At 40.2% G+C, this 21,928-nt stretch overlaps 1 protein-coding gene and 1 long non-coding RNA gene across 4 annotated transcripts in view; one reads left to right on the plus strand and one right to left on the minus strand.

The window, feature by feature from the left end:
* LIMCH1 (LIM and calponin homology domains 1) overlaps nucleotides 1–21,928 on the plus strand; it is a 350,623-nt gene that overhangs the window by 78,231 nt on the left and 250,464 nt on the right. The window lies entirely within an intron of this gene.
* On the minus strand, nucleotides 7,746–16,548 carry LOC105732723 (uncharacterized). The gene is made up of 2 exons (XR_001111047.2): nucleotides 16,121–16,548; nucleotides 7,746–7,913 (listed from the first exon to the last, which is right to left on the minus strand). It is a non-coding gene; the product is annotated as an uncharacterized LOC105732723 (long non-coding RNA).

Here is a 21,928-nt window from a genome sequence, read left to right on the forward strand (position 1 = left end):
TAGAAGTTTATATACAGAGTAAGCTTTTAGTATCTCAGAAATCTTATTCTGAAGTCCTATATTATAGCAAGTTATTGACATGATGATTCCTATAGTAGAAATAATATGAAAACAATTGCTACTACATGACTCAAATTATCTACTCCTTATTTTGAAGACTTTACTCAGTTTCTCCAGAAATAACCATTGGACCATATTTGTTCTACTTTCAATGATATAGGCACTTTTCAATTCATTTATTGCTTTTGTAAAGTTTAGTTCTAATAAAGCTCATAGAGCCACAAGAAATCTCTTTAAACCTTGTTTTTCTATTAAAAAAATACATTCTGGGTTGTAAGTTAGGAGGCTAGGAATTCTTGTTCCCTCTTTGGAGATGATGGTGGTGGTGGTGGTTTGAGCTATCTCCTTACCTAGATCTAGGTACCTAGACTCCACATCTGTTCCCTTTTTGCATTTCTCCATCTACATAGAGATGGTACGACATTTGTCTGAACATGAGTATACCTCCAGTTTGCCTCTCCTTGAGCTTTTCTGACATAGAGAAGCAAGCAGTTGCCCCCACTGGAGGACTGGGGTTGCAGACTTACTTAGAGGCTGATCAAGGGTCTGGGGTATTAAAAAATAATGTCCATATGTTGGGGACAGCTTGTATTAAGAACAGTCTTCATGAGCCAGTTAATGCTGTGAGAGATTTTTTCCTAACATTGTCATTGTGCAATTTGCAGCACAAGTTCCAACACAACAGCTTTTCCATTTTATCATAGGGATGGTCGAGGCAGCATGTAAAGTAATTAAAATAATGGCACCAGGACAATCTCTGTGGGAGATGCTGTCAGGACTGGAAATGGAATGCAGAAATTTCCAAATTTCTGTGCATATGCTTTGGTCCTTCCAAAGGAAACTTCATATGTAATTCAGTCCCTGCCCAGCATGGAAAACTAGGATTTTTGTCAGTGTCTGGGTATATACTGGAAGTGTGGAGCTGGTTGAAAAAAAAAATCATGAAGGAGATATAAAGCAGACAATTAGGGTAAAAATACGTGGTTTTTGTCTGGTCTTCTGCATTTCCTATGTGAAAGGTGAATCCTTGAATCTGAAAATGAAAGCATCTCTAACGTCTCCTAGGGAATATGTCAAATACTGTCATGGACCTCGGATCCCTTTCATTGCACTCTTTGTTATTTCTAAATGTGAGCTTGACACACAAATCTTCTTTTAAGAAGGCTTTCCAGAAGGCCTACTGTAGCTGTGTGCATGCTTTAAAATAAAAGTAAATCCCTTTCTCACTTAAACAAAACAAAACACCAACCTATTTGTTTCCATGAAAAATATCTTTGCATGTCTAGACAGTAGTGCTGATCAGCTGCCTTTTGTAAGGAAGGGATACAGAAAAACTATTATTCTCCCCAGAAACCTTGTAAGGTCCTATGTGACCCAAGTGACCTCTCACTCAACTAGTGAAACAGGAGCCAGAAGTGTGCAAGGAGCCAGAGCTGGAGCTTGATGCTGATGTTATAAATCAGCCTTGGCATTACCGGGCTTTCCTGTTTTTAGCCAGCAGTCCTTGGGGACTGTTGCTGATTGAGGGTGAAAAAAATTTCAGAACCATTGTGAGTGGTGACACTGACATATCATTAGGCTTCCACCCAGATGGCATTTGTAACAAATAGAAAGGAAATGGTAATGGAATTAACTTAAAGAGGAAAGAATTAAAGCACAATTTTACAGGCAAACGTAGCATGGGAAAGACTGAAAGGTAACTTTGATGTGCTCTCTGCTTTTGCTAGATGCTATGCTTGGTGTGTTGTCGGTGGACTTCACAATAATGAGAAAAGGTTTTTGTTTTTCATTTACAGAGTGGCCAGGAGCGCCCTATACCTGGTAGTTGAAGTTGTCTGTGTTTACCTCTCTTTTCCTTGTAAATTCAGTTTTTTCTCTCTTCTCCTAGGCATCTTCTTCTGTGTTTATGACTATAAATCATTAAAGCAGTTCCTGAAAACTGTTCTTAGGTCTTTAGCTGTTATTGGATGCAGTTGAGAATTTTTTGCTTTCACAATGGCCCAAAGTAAATTGCCACATGTGCTTAAGTCTGGACCCTGCAGTAACCACTAGATTATCATATCCGTATCCAGTCCACGGTGCACTGAATTTGTTACCAAAATCTCTTCCACCTGGAATATGAGAAAGTGCTGAGAGCTTTCATTATTTTATTGCAGGATAGCTGTTTTCCCCAAATAGCTGCCATTTTTTTTTCACACAGCTGTGGCACAAACCACAACCAAAGTGTATTCAAGTGTGTGATTGACCCTTGTGTTGAACAAATATTAAAATTGCCCATTTTATGGCATGAGGAAGAAGCTGCTCATTGAACGGAGATGTACCCTCCTTCATCCATATGTGCACAGACGAGAGAATGGAGGTCCAGAGAAGTAAAGTAACTTGTTCAGGTCACATCGTCAGGCAAGTAGTGGAGCAAAGACTCATACTTGGTTCTGTCTGACTACAGTGCTTGTGCCTTTTAATTTTTCTTTTCTTTTCTTTTCTTTTTTTTGAGACAGAGTCTTGCTCTGTCGCCCAGGCTGGAGTGCAGTGGCCTGATTTTGGCTCACTGCAATCTCCATTTCCTGAATTCAAGCAATTCTTATACCTCAGCCTCCCGAGTAGTTGGGATTACAGGCATGCACCATCACACCTGGCTAATTTTTGTATTTTTAGTAGACACGGGGTTTCACCATGTTGGCTAGGCTGTTCTTGAACTCCTGGCCTCAAGCAGTCCACCTGCCTTGACCTCCCAAGGTACTGGGATTACAGGCATGAGCCACCACACCTGGCTGGCTTGTGCCTTTTTATTACAGAGCTTTTCAAACTTTTGCAGTGAAGGACTAATTTTTTTGTTTTGCTTTTGTTTTTAAAATTTCCAATCCACTGTAATACAGGGCTGACTGCACAGAATCAGCATGCAGCTTGTATCACATGCACCTCACCCAGGCCAGTTGGCCAACACCTAAACAGATTTACATCTTGCTCAGCAAGATGAGTCCTGCTATCACATGGCTTGGTTGTGGTGGTGATGGCCAAACTGCTGTCAAAGTTTCTAAGTGTAGATTCTCAGTCCTCTAATGTACAATGTCATGGACCAGTAAGATCAGTTCACAGGTCACGTTTGAAATAATACTGCTTTGGTTTAAGGGTGAGGGGAGCATCTGTCAGAGAAAAGCGACTTCTTTGACTAAAGAGAAACATTGAGAGCACAGTTGGGAGGCTAGGAATAGAATATGTGGAAGATGTACACTTCAGCCTGCAGATGGTATGGTTTTCTTATTCTCTTCAGGACAAACTTGAATTCCAGCAAGTCATGCTCACATTCAGTACATGCAGATTTTTGTTCTCAAGTCAGATGGGAGCATAATTGCAGTGTCCACTTAGGAAAAACACCAAGCGATTTCTAATACCTACAACAAACAAAATTTACATTGTGAAAAGGGGTTCAAAAAGGGGAGAGCAGGCCAGGCATGGTGGCTCACGCCTGTAATCTCACTTTGGAAGGCCAATGTACGTGGATCACCTGAGCCCAGGAGTTCGAGACCAGCCTGGGCAACATGGGGAAACCACCATCTCTACAAAAAACACAAGAATTAGCTGGGTATGGTGGTGTGTGCCTGTCATCCTACTCAGGAGGCTGAAGTTGGAGGATTATGTGAGCCCAGGAGGTCGAGGCTGCAGTGAGTTGTGATTGTGCCATTGCATTCGTTGCAGCCTGGATGACAGAGCAAGACCCTGTCTCATTTAAAAAATAAAATTAAAATTTCTTTTTTAAAAAGGGGAGGAGGGGCTGGGTGCAGAGGCTCATGCTTGTAATCCCAGCACTTTGGGAGGCCAAGGCAGGCGGATCACCTAAGGTCAGGAGTTTGAGACCAGCCTGAGCAGCATGGGGAAAAACCCCATCTCTACTAATAATACAAAATATTAGCCAGGCATGGTGGCGCATGCCTGTAATCCTAGCTACTTGGGAAGCTGAGGCAGGAGAATGGCTTGAACCTGGGAGGTGGAGGTTGTGGTGAGCTGAGATCATGCCATTGCACTAAAAAAGAGGGGAAAAAAAAAGGCAAGGAGGAGGGTAACAAAGGATTCATCCTTGTATGAGATGAGTTTCTCCAGAGGCTTTTTTTTTTTTGAGATGGAGTCTTGCTCTGTCACCCAAGCTAGAGTGCAGTGGCACGATCTTGGCTCACTGCAAACTCCACCTTCCGGGTTCAAGCAATTCTCCTGCCTCAGCCTCCTGTGTAGCTAGAATTACAGGCACCTGCCACCACCCCCAGCTAATTTTTATACTTTTAGTAGAGATGGGGTTTCACCATCTTGGTCAGCCTGGTCTCAAACTCCTGACCTCATGATCCAGCCGCTTTGGCCTCCCAAGGTGCTGGGATTACAGCTCTGAGCCACCATGCCTGGCTAAAAGGCTTTATTAATTCACTTGGTGATTTGTTCATGAGCATCTCACTTTGCTTGGTGCTTCATGATAAAGCATGATGCTTCAAGGTAGTGTTCCAATGCTTTGTAATTTACAGCTGCTGGAGGAAAGGAAGAAGTAACAAGAAGACATTTTACAAATTATTAAATAAACTTGAGTATTTGTTTTGTTAGTTTGACCTCTATAATTAACAAGTTTGAAGAAAATATTGTTTAATGCTTAGTTTTTTTTAGGTGATTAAATAGTAATTTGTAACAGTTTTATTTTTTAAGGGCTTTAATCAGGAAACTAGCATCTAATTAAAACCATGTTTCTGTGGGGAAATCACATCCTACAAAAATATTTTTGATTTCAAAACTTTTCTCAAGAATAAATCCTGTCAGAAGTGTGAAAACTGCCTATGCTTAGCAGAGCAATTTGTATGTGAACCAGTGTTGGTAAATGTCCCCAAATGGTACCATTGGGTTTCTTTGACTTGAGATATAATAGTCTTATGGAATTTTATGTTTTAAAAAATACAGAAAAAATACCATGGTTATTTATTTATTTGTTTGAGAGATTCTCTCACTCTGGCGCCCAGGCTAGAGTGCAGTGGCACGATCTTGGCTTACTGTAACCTCCACCTCCTGGAATCAAGTGATTCTCCTGCCTCAGCCTTCCAGGTAGCCAGGACTACAGGCAGTGGGGCCATCATGCTTGGCTAATTTTTGTATTTTTAATAGAGACGGGGTTTCGCCTTGTTGGCCAGGCTGGTCTCAAACTCCTGACCTCAGATGATCCACCTGCGTCTGCCTTCCACAAGTGCTGGGATTACAGGTATAAGCCACTGCACCCAGCCCATGGTCTATTATTGATAATGTAGCAGACCTAATTCTATCATAACTAAATATAACAGAAATTAATGATGTTCTCAAAAGCTTTTAAAATGAAGCTGAATATGAATTTGTGGCAGAATACGAAGTTTGGTCTTAAGTCTTTGATTCTGATTGTCCACAGATTGTTTTCCTTTGTGTTTGATTTTACTTCCGTTTCATGATGTGGAGATCTCTTTCCCTTGATATTGCCTGTGTAGATATAAATGACTTGAACCCATCTTCCCAGCACTTTGCTGTGCAAAGTCAAAGATGCCATATGTAGTAATCTTAGTTTTATAGTAACCAATGAAAAATGAAATTTGCTTTTTCAATGAAAAATGAACTTCTTTATAGCTTAAATCTATTAGCAATGCTTTAAGCAAATATCTAATTAGTGTATTTTTAAAATACTGATATTTATTCTAGTTTCCTTGGCTCAATCCTCTTTCTTATCGTCTTGTTTTTGAATTTCTATAAAGAAAGACTTAAAAACTTAGGGCATTCTCTCTCTCGAATCAGTCATTTTTTTTTCACTTTGGTAAAGACATCATTGTGCCTTGGTTTTAATATGAGGAAAAATGAAGGTGGGAGTGGAATTTGCATTAAATATTTGGAATTTTTCTTCTTCCCCACCCTCAACATCTAAAATATGCATGGGATTTGGAAAACAAATTAGAAACAGGATCTTTCACAGATATTTAAAAAATGCATTTCTAAATGGTGGGGAGTTCTGATTTCTGAATAGTGCCATTTCATTTAGGAGCTTAGGTTGCAAAAGTCGTATCTAATACTCTTTTTCTTGGTTTTTATCTTGATTTCTTAAAGATTGAAAGTCTTTTTAGTAAATTAATGTTAAATATCCACTTTGCTAATATAAAGTAATTTGCTAGTATAAACTAATAATGGTATAAGCAATATTAATTTTTTTAGTTTTTTTTTTGTTGTTGTTTGTTTTTAATGTGGGATATCTGCCAAGGATATAGAGAGGAATTAGACTCAGAAATGGTTTTGCTCCTTTGTCTCTCTCTGTCCCTAAACTCTTGGGTTAGTGGGAACATGGAGAGCATACATGAAACGAGCTGTGATTCTTTCTCTTTGACATTAATTTTAAAATAGCCTGGGTGCCGTAGCTCATGCCTGTAATACCAGCAATTTGGAAGGCTGAGGTGGGCAGATCGCTCGAGCTCAGGAGTTCAAGACTAGTCTGGGCAACATGGTGAAACAGCATCTCTACAAAAAATACAAAAATTAGCCAGATGTCGTGGTATGCATCTGTAGTCTCAGGAGGCTGAGGTGGGAGGATCAGTTGAGCCTGGGAGGTTGAGGCTGCAGTGAGCCATGATCATGTTACTGCTTTCCGACCTGGACGACAGAGCTGTCTCAAAAAATAAATAAATAAATAAATAAATAAAATAAATAAGGACAGATGGACTGGAACAAACCATCAAAGAAGCATTTTACAAAAGACATGCGTTTGGCCACTTAACAAATCAGTGTCTACTCTTGCCCGCTTTTGTGTACAAGCTTAGCATATTCCCCAACATGCACATGGCTCAAATATGTATCCATGGAGCAAATGGATGAAGGAAATTGATTGGGTGTATAACCAACTAGTTAACCGATGAGTTGAGTTCATGATAGTTGAGAACTCATCTGTGTGGGTTACCTTTGTGTGTTGAAATCACCTGCATTTTTCAAACAGGTACTCTCTCCTCATTTTGGTTGACTGTGTTGACAAAGAAAAAGACTGTCACACTCAGAAATCTAAATATAGCTTCACACAGATGCACGCTTGTTATAATGATGCAGATGGAAATTAACTATGGATTGAATTTTAATCATGTAAACTGCACACAGCTCCTACCCCTTCCTCCCTCTATTGTATCACATGTAATTACATTATTATACATCAGTCATTTAACCAGGGTAAACAATAATTGCTGGAAAACTAAGATTTTTAATTTGAAGAAAGGAATTGCTAAGTAAATGAAAGGGAAACATACAGATGTGTTGGGTGATTCTTTTTGTATAGCTGTTTGTTTAGCAATTCAGGAAGTGACTTAAACTTTGCCTGCCAATATTGGATGCTAGATTTTTATCAAAGGAAGGGTCCTATCATTTTTCATGTGTGTTTAGTTAGAGATTTATTTAAATGGAAACTTGAGCTAGCAAGCAACAGTTTCACTTTTGGGGAATGATTTCCCTCATAAAAGCTTCATGTCTCATGCTTCAAGGTAAAGAGAAAAGAAGTCATATTGAATGTTTTTTTTCTTTCTGCTCTGGGAAGTGTATCAAATGTAACCAACACAGTGAATTCAGACCACCTGTGAGATTCCAAATTGGTTTTCCCAATCGTTGTTGAATTAAATAACAACATTTGATTATGGTACTTAAAGCAAATCAAGGAATATTCAGATGAATCAGTGGATAAACACATTTAATAGTAGTATGGACTTTGCTCTTATAGCAGATGGATTATTATCCAATGAAACCATTCTTCTTTCATGTTGTAAAGCTTTCCAGATTTCAGGAAGCCAGGGCAGCTGTATTTTTTTAAACCTTCACATATGATCCAAAAGTACCATTTCCTAGGGGAAACGAAGATCTGTTAATTTACAGTATTTGTAAGCAATGGCTAAACTCTTTTCTGTAAACATTGGAAATACACCTGGTGAAGGAAAGCTCTTCTGCCAGATAAAATGGAATGTTCTCAATTAAATAGGGAAGCAGCTTGGATGAGACAGACCTACGGAACAAGTGCTGCTGAGTATCTGATTCCAGCCTGTGAAGGATGTCAGGGAATTTGCCTGGCCTCAGGCTTAGAGAACTATTAATATAAGCAACTCAGCAATTTCTGTCTATATTGCTCACTTTGTCTTGAAGAATATGCCCACTTAAAACTCATATAGACTCAAGGAAAGGCAAGCTGGCTAGACTTAAAACTGAATCATAGAAGAGGCAACATCTGTCAGAGAAAACTCTGTAATCATGGACGGTGCAGATATTCCTATCTGAATAGGTATTGTCAGTGGGACTGAAGAGAGCTGAAATGTGCGCAAGAGATGGCTCAGAGATTAAGGAGCTCTTCAGGTTTCTATGAGTCTGAATAGTTCCAAAAATGTAGAGACTCATTTGGTTTGAGTTTATGTTCTGGCAGGTATTCTTGGTACAAAATTCTATTTTTGGTACTCCTAAACAGCTTTTTGGTGACTTTTCAGTCATATTACATATGACTAAAATATATGTATGTGTGTGTGTGTGTGTGTGTGTGTGTGTGTATAGTACAGGGCACAGCATGAGTTTATTAATGTTTCATTGAGAAGGGGTAAGACTGACATATAATTGCAGAATGTTGAGAAAAATCAATATTAATGCATGGGCTTGACCTTATGGGTAGGTCAGTGGATCTTGTGCTATTTGGTGGGTGTCAGGCCATGCCTGTGGTGGCTCTTTATTGCCCAACACAATGGCGTCTTTGTCTGGGAATCTCTACCTCTCATTAGGGTGGTCAGCATAACACAGTGCCTTTCCCTTTCCCAAATAGCTGTGGGAACAAAAGAGCCAACACAACATAAACCCTTGCCAAGTACAACAACATGAGGGTCCATCAGCCCTAACGAGGGGCATCCTGAGAACCCTCAGTGCCTCTGAGTTGGTCATCACAGCAGTGGGTTAGTCAGTCAGTCTTGCTCAACATTGGGGATTTAAATAACTCTTAGGATCATCTGTTCTCTAGTGGTTAAGGATATAGTCCCCATAAAAGAAATCTGCTTTTAGGCTATATTTTGCCAAAATCTGACCATCCACAGTCTGATGACCAGGTCACCAGACTGAGGTTTAAGAGTTGAGTTACTTATTGACAATGTCACCAACTTCTTCTAGCTCAGCATCTTGCTCAATAACCACTGTGTGCTTTTGTAGGCACATGAAGAGAATATTCAACATTTTCCCATTGTTTGTGTTTTTGAGATGGAGTCTCACTGTGTTGCCCAGGCTGGAGAGCAGTGGTGCAATCTCGGCTCACTATAACCTCTGCCTCCTGGGTTCAAGCAGTTCTCCTGCTTCAGTCTCCTGAGTGACTGGGACTACAGGTGCCTTCCACCACGCCAGGCTGATTTTTATATTTTTAGTAGAGACGGGGTTTCACCATGTTAGCCAAGATGGTCTTGATCTTCTGACCTTGCGGTCTGCCCGCCTCAGCCTCTGAAAGTGCTGGGATTACAGGCATCAGCCACCGCACCCAGTTGTATTTCTTTATTAAACTTGTAGGAAGCCTATTTATATCTCAAGCCTCTGATTGACAGCAGTTGATTGATTGTTCGTGAAAGGTGGACTTTTACCATTCTTTGTTCCCAAGCTTTAGTTAGGCAGAAAGCCATTGCCATCTTCTGAGATGAACCCCTGTAATGTAACCATAAAGCAGGAAGGATCATAGGCACCTGTGGAATTGTTGTCCTCAAATTTTTTGGCAATTAAAATTGCAACTGAAGCACTGCTAATATTTTCAAGAAAAACAATAAAAGTGGATTGTTACAATTAGTTCCTCCAATTAGGTATTCAAGAAAAGCATATAAGAATGTGAAGGTTTCCTTATCTGTTTATCCAGTGACCTGTATCTTTCCACGATACTTTCAAATGGAATTTATTTAGCCTAAAAATGGAAATTAATTTTGCACTGATGACCTGAGATTAGAGTTTCTGTGCATTCTGGAGATGAGGGTGGCTACTGACCTCTCTATCTTGCTTTATTATCTGTTGGTCTTGGCAGTACCTTTCTCTTCCAGGATGCATTCCCAGAATGGTTAAGTGAAACAAATGCTGTTTGGAGAACTTTGGCTCTTTGTGGCTGAGATAAATATATATCAACTTAAAGTGGGGTTTATTTTCCTCTGTGAATGGGGTCCTAGAGAATTGTAATTGTGGAAAGAGCTAAAGCTCAAACATAACAAAATGAAGTTTCCCTTAAGGATTAAAGATTGAAGCCTCAGTACATTGAGTAATTGTGCTAAAATAGTGCTTCATGTCAAAGCTTTTAAGGGTTGCTGTCAGTCTGTTTTCAAAACTGAAGATGAGGAGAATGATTCTCAACTGCAGGTTCAATTGGAACATTGTTGGGGGAAGAGTCTCCGTTCTGCTAGTGATTGGTTTTTGAAGCACAGATGGGGCCTGTGAAATTTGGGTGGCATGGTGAGGGAAGGGGAGTAAGGGGTGACGCAGCAGGATATAGGGGATTTAGACTCATCTTCCTAGGCCTGTATTAGTGCCCGACACAAGTGTTTGTTAAAATAGATCAAACTGGATTTCTAACAATTAGGGAAGGGAAAGACATTCTCAGAGATTCACAAATATATGTGGGTTAATGGAACCATAACTTTTAGAAGTCAGTGTTCACAGGACAGATGGGAATAGCTAGAATGAAGTGAGCTTTGAATACTGATTGCTTTATTTTTATACTAGCTAATGAGTTAATGTGCCACACATCCTCTAACCTTTCTGGAATGGTGAATAAATGGGCCGATGTGCTGAGTAAGTGTTGGAAGACAACAACATGAACTCTTAAGCAATTAGAAGGAATTTAAAGCAATAAACCGTGTGTTTACGATTGAACTAGGAAAAGCCTGTATATAAATCCGATTGGTAACACTTTATATAAAGGTAAATGATAAAATCCCTAATGTTTTTCATGATCTTTCGAAGTTTCTTTAAAAGTGGTAAGTGGCCTCAGAAATTTGAATTATCATGAAAGGAAAAGGAAGAATAACTTAAGGATGTGGATGTGTGTGATTCTGAGTTAAGATTCTGATACAGATCATTATAATGGAGACATTGGAGACAAATTTGAAGGTTAAATTTATTCACTGGGCCAGGTGTGGTGGCTCATGCCTGTCTGTAACCTCTGTACTTTGGGAGGCTGAGGAGGGTGGATCACTTGAGCCCAGGAGTTTGACACCAGCCTGGACAACATGGTGAAACTCTATCTCTATAAAAAATACAAAAAGTTAGCTGGGCATGGTGGTGGCATGTGCCTGTAGTCCTAGTTACTTGGGAGGTGGAGGTGAGAAAATCACCTGAGCCCAGGAGGTTGAGGCTGCAGTGAGCTGAGATGGCACCAACTGTACCACTGCAGCCTGAGTGATAGAGCAAGACCCTGACTCAAAAACAAACAAACAGTGCCCCCCAAACCCCAAAACTCAACAACAAATAAATTTATTCATTGCATTTCAAGAGGAGTGAGTATTTTGAGGAAGGCTACAAGGACTGTTGGCAAGTTGGGTTAAATACTGATATTGGTATCTACTTCTTTAACAGGATCACCATTCTTGTCTATATCTGGAAAGAAGACAAATCTTGGGCAGCAAAATGCTGTTTTTATTATTAATGCAGTGATGTCAATCCAAACTAGATGACTATGATTCATGGAATCTTCAAGGAAAACCAAATATTCTTTTTTAATAAAGTAATGGAGCTGGGAATTGCACATCTGCTCTTAAAAATCTGTTTTTCATAATACAGAACATATGTTAATCGTCACATCTTTTATTAAACTGAAGGAAAATTCTTGTTGAGTGGATTAATTCTGGATCCTGGGACCATGGAGACGAGCATATCAAGACAAATGTCTGTCTGTCTTACCAACTTACCTCTAGAACAGTGATTTTCAAACTGCTGGATATGACCCTTAAAAGGGTAATGAAATCAAGCTAGTGGGTTGGGAGTAGCATTTTTTTTTTTCTTTTCAGACAGGGTCTCCCTCTGTCACCCAGGCTGGAGTGCAGTGGCATGATCTCCACTGACTGCAACCTCTGCCTCTCCGGTCCAAGCAATTCTCCTGCCTCAGCCTGCTGAATAGCTGGAATTACAGGTGCATGTCACCACGCCTGGCTAGTTTTTGTATTTTTAGTAGAGATGGGGTTTTGTCCTGTTGGTTTTAATAGAGATGGAGTTTTGCCAGGCTGGTCTTGAACTCCTGACCTCAGGTGATCTGCCTGCCTTGGCATCCCAAAGTGCTGGAATTACAGGCATGAGCCACTGCGCCCAGCCCGGGAATAGCATTTTTTAAAAATGAAATGGAGTGGAAAATGCTGAAGTACATTGAATGTCGGAGCTTTTGGGAGCTTTTGCATTGTTATTCTCTGTTGTGTGTCTACACAGAGCTGTCTACAGTGATAATGTAGGAGGTACCATTCCTGTATTTCTTCTAGAGTTCCAGCTTTAGGTTTGTTTTATGTTGGTAGGACCAGCAAAATCCCACCCCTCATTGGAGAGGTCAGACTGATTGGTTGAGGCTAGGGTGATGTCTGTTGAGAAGGCTCAAAGGATCACCCATAGCTTTTCAGTTTCTGATTCTGCAGTTGCATTATACCTGCAGACTCAGCTGCCTGAGCTTGTCTGTTTCCTCACAGATATTTATCACAGTGTGCTCTCCTTGGCTGGCACTGACCCAGGAATCAGAAGCATTATGTCAATGCATAAGGAAGCATAGTTCATTAATTCTTTTTTTTTTAAAGACTTTTTTCATAACAGTTTTATTGAGAAATAATTCTTATACTATACAGTTTATCAATTTAAAGTGTGCAAATCATACTTTTCAGTATATTCACAGAGTTGTGCAACCATCACCCACATCAATTTTGGAATATTTTTATGACTTCAAAAGAAGACCCTGTACCTTTTAACTCTCATTTCCCAACCGTTCCTTTCTTGGGTTGAGGTTGCAGCCTCAGTGGAAGCCTCAAGAGAAGAGATGAACTTCTGCATCTATAGGCTGATACAGTGGTCTCCAAACTTTCTTTATTAACTCTTCAGTAAAAAAGTTTTTGAGCATGCACCCCCAACTTGCATAGATAGAAATACATTTGTTAATTTCTATTTCAAGCTTTAAAAAAAGAAAATAAACCATTTGTAAATGATATATGCCACCGTACTGATATAGTATTACATTATCAAACACACACAGGGTTCAGCACTTAGTAAAAAAATCTGGTATTTTCTCCACATGCCCCTGTGACTCACCCTCTGTGGGCCTCCCTTCCATTTTGATGGCCTTCAGTTAGCGTATACAGTCCCAGTTTGGTCTGGGACTTCTGGACCTCTCTCATCCTCTGTCACCCTTCCAACCCATTCCCCGCTCTCTGGCCTTGCAGAACTCCAGGCAGTGCTCTCAGATGTTGACTTTTCCCTCCCAATGCCATCACCCCATCTTCACTTTCCTTCTACCTGGAATGTTCTCCTTTTCCCCATCTTTTTGGCAAACTTGGTCTAATTCACACAGCATATACCCAGGTTTACCTCCTCTGCTAGCCTTCCTTACTCTCTGAAGCCCAGGTAGATGGGCCTACCTCCTTTTTCCCGTAACAGCCATACCTGTTTATTATAACAACATATTTATTTGTTTCTATCCTGTTTTGGGTCCCACGGATTGGACTTGTGCATTGCTTACATTTTCTCCCCCACCTTCTCTTTCTCTTTCTTTCTTATTATAGCGGTGTTAACAAGCATATTCTCCCTTATACATGAATCTTTGCACTTTCCCACGTGTCTTCCTAGGGAAAGATTCCTAGAATATTGATGCTACTTTCTGGTCATAGTTTAAAAAATCCAGAAAAATGGGTTCAGATCAATTCCAAACATTAAAGCTTATTGACGGGCACTAATCACAGGAGTTTGCTAGAGCTGCTACAATAAACCACCACCAAGGGGGTCGCTGGAACAACAGGATTTGTCATCTCAGCAGTTCTGGAGGCTGGAAGTCCAAAAGCAGAGTATTGGCAGGGTTGGTTCCTGAGGGCTGTTGGGGAAGGCTCTGTGCCGGGCCTCGCTCCTTCTCCTTCTTCGTGTTCACCTGACATTCTCCCTGTATGCCTATCTTTGTCCCCAGATTCCCGCTTTATGATGACACCAGTCACACTGGATTAGTGGCCCACCCTTGTCCAGTATGACCCCGTTGTAGCTTCACTAACTACATCGGTGATGACCCCATTTGCACATAAGGTCACATTCTGAGGTATTGGGGTTAGGACCTCAACATATGAATTTGCCGAGCAGCACACAGTTCAGTCCATAACATTGATTGATACAAAGTTGAAGTTATATATGATTAGGGAAATTTGATACATTTATAATGTTGAATCTTGCTAATCAGGAACACGATATATTTCTCTTTTTATTTAAGATTTATTTATATTTATTTTATCAAGTCAAGTTTATACATTTATTGGGTTTGGGGGCCTTAGAAAATTAGAATATTTGTAAAATGGGATCAGACCAGAAATAATATGGGTAAAGCACATTAGGGAAGTAAGAGAATGGAGTGGAGTGACTGACATGTAGTTGGTATTCCACAAGTGTCTGTGTAGTAAATTTGCTGCATGAGTAGAAGGAATCAAAGGTAAGGCAGAACATTTAATTTTGCAGTGTAAAAGTTGTAGGGGATGATGGCTGGGTGCAGTGGATCATGCTGTAATCCCAGCACTTTGGGAGGCTGAGGTGGGCAGATCACTTGAGGTCCTGAGTTCGAGACCAGCCTGGCCAATGTGGTGAAATCCTGTCTCTACTGATAATACAAAAATTAGCTGTGCATGGTGGAGGGCACCTGAAGTCCCAGCTACTCAGAGGGTTGAGGCAGGAGAATTGCTTGAACCCGGGAGGTGGAGATTGCTGAGCTGAGATTGCGCCACTGCACCTAACCTGGGCTACAGAGTGAAACTTACTTTCTCTCTCTCTCAAAAACAACCACCATCACAAAAAAGTTGTAGGGGATGTTGCTGTACAGTTTGGTTACTTACATATTTGAATTTGTCTAAGATTGTCCTTTGTGAGGACAGATTGAGTTCTCAATTTGATAATTCACTTTGTGTGTGTGGCTCATCATGGGGGAAGTATAGAAGCTGACATACTATTAGGAGAAAAAGACTGCGTAAAATAAACTCATTACTACCAAGATCTCCTTTTCCTTCTTTCCTTTTTAAGATGGAGTCTTGCTCTGTCGCCCAGGCTGTAGTGCAGTGGCGCGATCTCGGCTTACTGCAACCCCTGCCTTCCAGGTTCAAGCGATTCTTTTGCCTCAGCCTCCTGAGTAGCTGGGACTATAGGCATGCACCACCACGCCTGACTATTTTTTTGTATTTTTAGTAGAGACAGGGTTTCACTGCATTAGCCAGGCTGGTCTTGATCTCCTTACCTTGTGATCTGCCCGCCTCGGCCTCTCAAAGTGCTGGATTAGAGGCATGAGGCACCATGCCTGGCCTCCTTTTCCTTCTTATGTTAGTCTTTAGAAATACAGATGATTGAAAATTTGCATTACATGGAAAAAATAAGAAATACCCTAAAAGGGTAATTATTTTAAAACACTTTTATTTTTATGGTCAATGAAGACTGAGAGATCCCCCGTCCTGCTATACTCTGCGGCATTTCCAACTCTTGAGAGTCTTTCCTTCCCCCTGGGGCCTCTACTATCACTCCTCTCCCCCATTTAGTGCTGGTTCAGGAATATTTGAGGATTGTCCTATTGTGCAAACACTCAACATTGCATCTTTCATCTCAAATCCTACAGCTGAGAGCAGAAATATTTAAGTTTGAAAGAATGGGAAACCTTTGCAATTCACAGGTCTGTAGTTCCTGGTTCCAAACGCTTGCCTTGATGTTTGTTACCTCATTATAGTCCTCAGTGAAAAACTCTACCTTCAGGGTAGCACTGTATGGTCAATTATTACATTCTTTCTTTTTCTTTCATCTTTTTTATTCTGCACAAAATTTCATCCCTTTAGCTAAGCTCCCACCTGCCCCATCTTCTTACCTTTTTTCCGGATGTCTCCATGCTGGGAAGCCTCTGCCAGTTGGACTTGTTTCTCAAGGAAGGCTTCATTCACCACTTTGCCTCTTCATAAGCCCTAGGCACGCTTTCTGGATTAACTCTTTCTTCTTTTCTTCTCAGGATCAAACAACTCAGCCCCCGCCTGGCTCTTCCTCTAGGCTCTAGCTCTAGTCCGTAGAGCCTCTCCCGACCGCCCTCCAGTACAGAAAGAACTGACAAAAAAGCAAAAGCATGCATTCGCTACTATGGCAACCCCAGCCACCTCTTCTCTCCCTTTTGAAGTTCCTTCCTTATTTATGTAAAGTTATCGAATAGCTCAGCTTCATGCTTCTAACTGTTTCCAATCCTCCTTTGAAGACTTGGCCTTATTTCCTTTCATAAGCTTCATTATAGCTGTTTGGTACATGGATTTCTTCATCACAGATACCTAGAATACTTTCCCTGCCCATGGCCCCTGGAACACTTCATTGTCTCTGAATATACAAGTCCCTTTGTAAGAGGTGGTGCCTCAGCTTGTCATGCACTTCCAGTTTGAAAATATCTTTTGGCAGATTTGTGGATGATAAATTGGCTGTAAAGCTAACACAGGGTGGTATCTTTAAAAGTGTGGACTTACATGTGATAACTCACTTTGGGTTGTTGTGAAGTGACACATCTCTACTCCTCCTAACAATGGTTGACTTAGAAACAGCTCTCAGGAATTGCTTCGATTCCTATCATTAGTATGAATGAAGTTATCCAGAAGGTCATAGGGAAACACAGAATTGTGTACAGGGGATGGAGAGGAGGACACAGATCTCTTCTAATGTCATGATTAGGGAATTGGAGGTCACTTATTTTGGATGTCTATTGAAGCAAGAATTATAATGTCTTTATACAGACAGTAGATTAATAGACACTGGAGACTATAAAAGGTAGGCAGGTAGGAGGGACTGAGGGTTGAAAAATTACCTATTAGGTACAATGTTTACTGTCTAGTGATGGGTATACTAAAAGCCTAGACTTCACCACTATGCAATATATGTGTGTTACAAACCTGACCTTGACCTTGTTTTTTTTTTTGTTTTTTTTTTTTTTTTTAATGGAGCCTTGCTCTGTCACCAGGCTGGAGTGCAGTGGTGCAATTTCAGCCCACTGCAACCTCCGCCTCCTGGGTTCAAGCGATTCTCCTGCCTCAGTCTTCTGAGTAGCTGGGATTACAGGCATGCTACACCATGCCCGGCTAATTTTTGTATTTTTAGTAGAGAGAGGGTTTCACCATGTTCGCTAGAATGGTCTCGATCTCTCGACCTTATGATCTGCCCGCCTTGGTCACCCAAAGTGCTAGGATTATAGACGTGAGCCACTGCGCCTAGCTACAAACCTGTACTTGTATACCCTAAATATATAAAAATAAAAAGAAATTTAAAAGAAAGAATCATAAAAATTTTAAGGTTGTATCGTATGATTCTCAAATCCCTTTTATGATTTTTGCTCAAGTAGATTTCTCACTCTTGTTTAAATATCACTAAGGTCTGAGATGATCCCCCTTTTTTTGGGGATACATTTCTTCTTTGGTCATCTCCTAGTAAGAAAACTTTTTCTGAGTGAGCCTGTCTTTCCCAGGTCTGTCATTGTGCTAGCTTATTCATGGGTTTTCAACCATGTAAATTCCTTGGGCAATATGCAGACATTTGCACTTGTTTTTATGCAGCTGGAAGAAACATTGGAAAGGAATGATGTGTCCAGTCAAAGCCATGGCAACATACATCCAAGTAATGCTGAGATGAAATGGTGACTTGTTGACTCACTCAACAGACATTTGCTTACATAACTTGTGGGGTATAGTGCTGGGTGCTGAGTACTTAACAGATAATTGGTGTTTTCTGGCTTAAAGAGCTTCCTTTCAGGGAAGGAAGTATGTAAAATATATATATATGGAGCTCACTCTATAACCCTCCCCAATTCCATTCTCTTTCCGTATTTAGAAGTAACCACTAGACTAAATTTGGCTTTCATCATTCCCATTCATGTTCTTGTATTTTTACTACATGTATGTGTATCCATAAACTATATATAAGATTATTTTGCATGTTTTTGAACTTTATAGAAATAACACATTGATTATATAATCCTGCAACCTGCTTTCTATGCCTTTGCAATTTACCCATATAGTTCTAGTTTATAATTTTTGCTACAAGTTTTATTGTATGAAAATACTATTATTATATATTTACATCATCATCTGTTAATAAACAGGGTGTCTCAATATTTCACTATTGTAAATCTTGCTAGATTGAACAATCTTGTGTGTCTTGTGTGAGAGTTTCTCTAGGCATATCTGTATCATCGTTGAGTCAAATGATTTGTGTTATCTTTAGCTTTACTGGATTTTGGTCAGTTACTCTTCAAAGTGATTATGCCAACTTACTGTTCTACCAGTGCTGTATTTGAGTTTCAATTCCCTGCATTCTCTTCAACACTGGGCTTTGTTGTATTTTTTGATGCTTGCCTTTATGATATTCTCATAGCTCCCTCAACTTTTGTCTTCTCATCATTCTTGTTTAATGCCCTTGCCAGACTGTAGACTCTTAAGAGGCAGGGATGGTGCTTGTTTGTTCACCATTCCACTCTCAGGAGCTCCTGAAATCTGACACCTCCTTCCTTCTTCTACTGCAAGGGCAGTTTCGGATGCCAAATCTTCTATGAAGCCTTCCTCAGTCCCTCAAAATCAGGTGGCTCTTCCTTTTTGGGGGGACCTTTGTTGTTAATAGCAGTTTTTGTGCTACTTTAGTGTTCACCAGGTCTTATATCTAAATGTGTGCTTTTCTGTTGCCCTCAGTAGATTAGCTGGTTCTTGAGGGTGGAGAAGATCTTTTTCATCTTTGCAGCACCCACAATACCTGGGCCGTGTATGTTCTAGGTGCTTGATAAATATTTGAGTGAATACTTCAGTGCCTGCAATGTTCTGGGAAATCATTCATACCCTTCTTACTTGATGATTCTCAATGCAGTTGCTGACACAAAAATATGGTTGTTTATCGGTGGCCAGGTGGTGCTCTAGAAGGACTGCAGCAAACAAGAGGAATTTTCTCCCCACACCTGCCCCAGTGCTGGGATTATCCAACCTCTTCATCTTTGTCAGTGGGTTAGGGAAAAAATGGTATTTATGAGATGACCATATATATAGATACACACATACATATGCAGTTGACCCTTGAACAATGCAGAGGTTACAGGCACCGACCCCCACCTAGTGAAAAATCTGTGTGTCACTGTTGACTCTGCCCTAACTTAACTACTAATAGCCCACTGTTGACCAGAAGTCTTACTAATAACATAGTCGGTTAACACATATTTTGTACATTATGTGTATTATATGCTGATTCTTACAATAAGTAAGTTAAAGAAGAGAAAATGTTCTTGAAATCATAAGGAAGAGGAAATAGATTAAATATCCATTAAGTGGAAGTGCATCGTCATCAAGTCTTCATTCTCATCGCCTTCACATTGAATAGGCTGAGGAGGAAGAAGAGGGGTTGGTCTTGTTGTTTCAGAGGTAGCAGAAGCAGAAGAAAATTGACATGGAACTAAACTTGTGAAGTTCAAACCTGTGTTATTCCAAGGTCAACTGCATATATGTATTTCCGTTGTGAGATTTCTGTTTATGCCCTTTGCCCTTTTATCCTTTGGGGTATTTGTCTTGTTTGCATAACCTCTTTCTACATTAAAGATACTAATACTCTCTCATGTTGCTCACTTATTTGTTATCTAAAGCTTGTTTCTTAGGATGAGTCTCCAGCCCGAGTGCCTCCATTCATCTTGTTTCTCTGAAAGGAACAGTCTTCCTTTTTCTACCCTTCTATTTCTTTTCCATCTCCTCCCTTCTTCTGCCCTTCTCTCCTTGCCCCATCTCCTCCAACACTCTTACTCTGATCAACATCAACTCATCTTTCCTAAGTTTAACTATCGCTGCTTTGGAGAAGCCTATCTGGTCCTCCCCTCCTACCTCATGTCAGTCAACCCCCCTATGCCCTGTTATTCTCTTTCAATGCCTGCCCCCTCACACACATCATTCTCTCCCATAACTGCCTTCATGCTCCCCTCATGGCCCTCAACATCATTAGCAATTACATGCACATGGAATTTTTTTTATCCGCTGCTACAATGTAAATTTCTTCCAGGACTGGGATAAAATCTGTTTGGTAAATAAGGGAGTGAGTAAATCAAACAGTGAAGTGATTCTCTTTGATCATTGTTTTATTAAACTAAAATGATTTCTGTTTCATCAGTTGGTAAAGAAATTGTTTAAAGACTTCCACTTGCACTCTGAAAAAAATTTTATGTTTGCTAATGGAAATTAATAAAAATGGAGTGTTTTTCAAATGGGTGGATAATGGAGTCAGAGAGAGAGAGAGAGAGAGAGAGAGAGAGAGAATGTGCATCTGAGAGCAAAACAACTGCATATTTGAGAGTAGGTGTGGCCAGCCATTCTGTGTTCTGTGCTGGAGGATGCTGCACCCCTCCTGGTGTGTTTCCCCAAGTAAGCTCTGGGAGAAATCTGTAGCATTCAAACAGCCCCCTCAGTGTGGTCACAAGTAGTGTATCTAGTGGCAGTGCACATTTCACAGCTATTGCTAAAAGATAAAGCAGAGACGCAAGCTATGCAGGGCACGTCAACATTCACAGCAAGCTATTTTCTAGAAAGCACTTGTGAATCTGATCTGATTATTAGGCTGTTTTCACTGCATGGTAGGTATGGTTTAAGGGCAATCCCATGCTCAGTGGTGAGGGGATGGGAAATTGAAATCCTGACCTTCTCTGATTCTGCATTAAATGCTTTGTTGTCACAGAAAATATAAACCTGAGGGTTTTACAGCTGTGCTTGTGCACGCGTGTGTGTGTGTGGTCGCATTTAATGAAAACATGCTTCTTTGACTATTAGTTGGGATTATTGACATGAACACCTTAGATACAGCCATAAAACGTACTATATTTCTCTATGGATTTGACTATTATAAATATTTATGATAGTTTATTCTCTAGAATGCAATTTTTCCAGATTAAAAGGAAAACAATAGCTGACCATTCTGAAAGATGAAGAAAGGGAGGCTGCTATCAATTATAGTGTTTAAAAGTATGGCTTTAGATAAAAGGATGATTTGTTATTTAATGTATCAAACAATAATGTGAGCAAATTCTGGTTGACCACATCTGGGTGTGTTCCCCTTAACTCTAAAAGGAGAGGGGTGAGCCAGGAGTGATTAGTTTGGAAACAGTCCAGGGGCAGAGAAGGTGGGGCTGGATTGTATGGAGTGGGGAGAGATACTGCTCAGTTTGGTTTTCACAACTCAGAATGGATATTTGGAGAGGACACTGCTTTCATCCCGCTGGGTGCAAGGTCAGCTGCAGATGCTCTTTCACTGTTTCTTTCTAATCAGCTTCTAAGAATGTGGCTTTAAGGCTCAGCTATTTCCAGGTGGTTGGCATCATTTATTTAGTTGTCAGCTAGAGTTATTTCATACAATGCCTAAAATGACTTAAAAAAAACAAAACAAATAAACAGCTGTACTGCAAACATGCTGATGAGGACCTCTACGTTTAGTTGCTTCGTCTCAGCACACAAATTAATTTAATGTTCTGAGTTTGGTGACTTATTCAAGTCCTAAATTGTTACTGCTGTGGTTAGTCTATAACATCAGGAGTCTTGTTAATCATGGTGGTTACATTAACCTGTTAAAGAAAGACTGACCTCAGACAAGATAGCCAATGGTGGGGTGATATCTTCTGACTTGATACTAACACATAAGA

The sequence above is a fragment of the Aotus nancymaae genome, unplaced genomic scaffold, assembly GCF_030222135.1.
Source record: "Aotus nancymaae isolate 86718 unplaced genomic scaffold, 86718_ANA_hifiasm-v0.15.2.pri h1tg000006l, whole genome shotgun sequence".
NCBI classification, from domain to species: Eukaryota; Metazoa; Chordata; class Mammalia; order Primates; family Aotidae; genus Aotus; species Aotus nancymaae.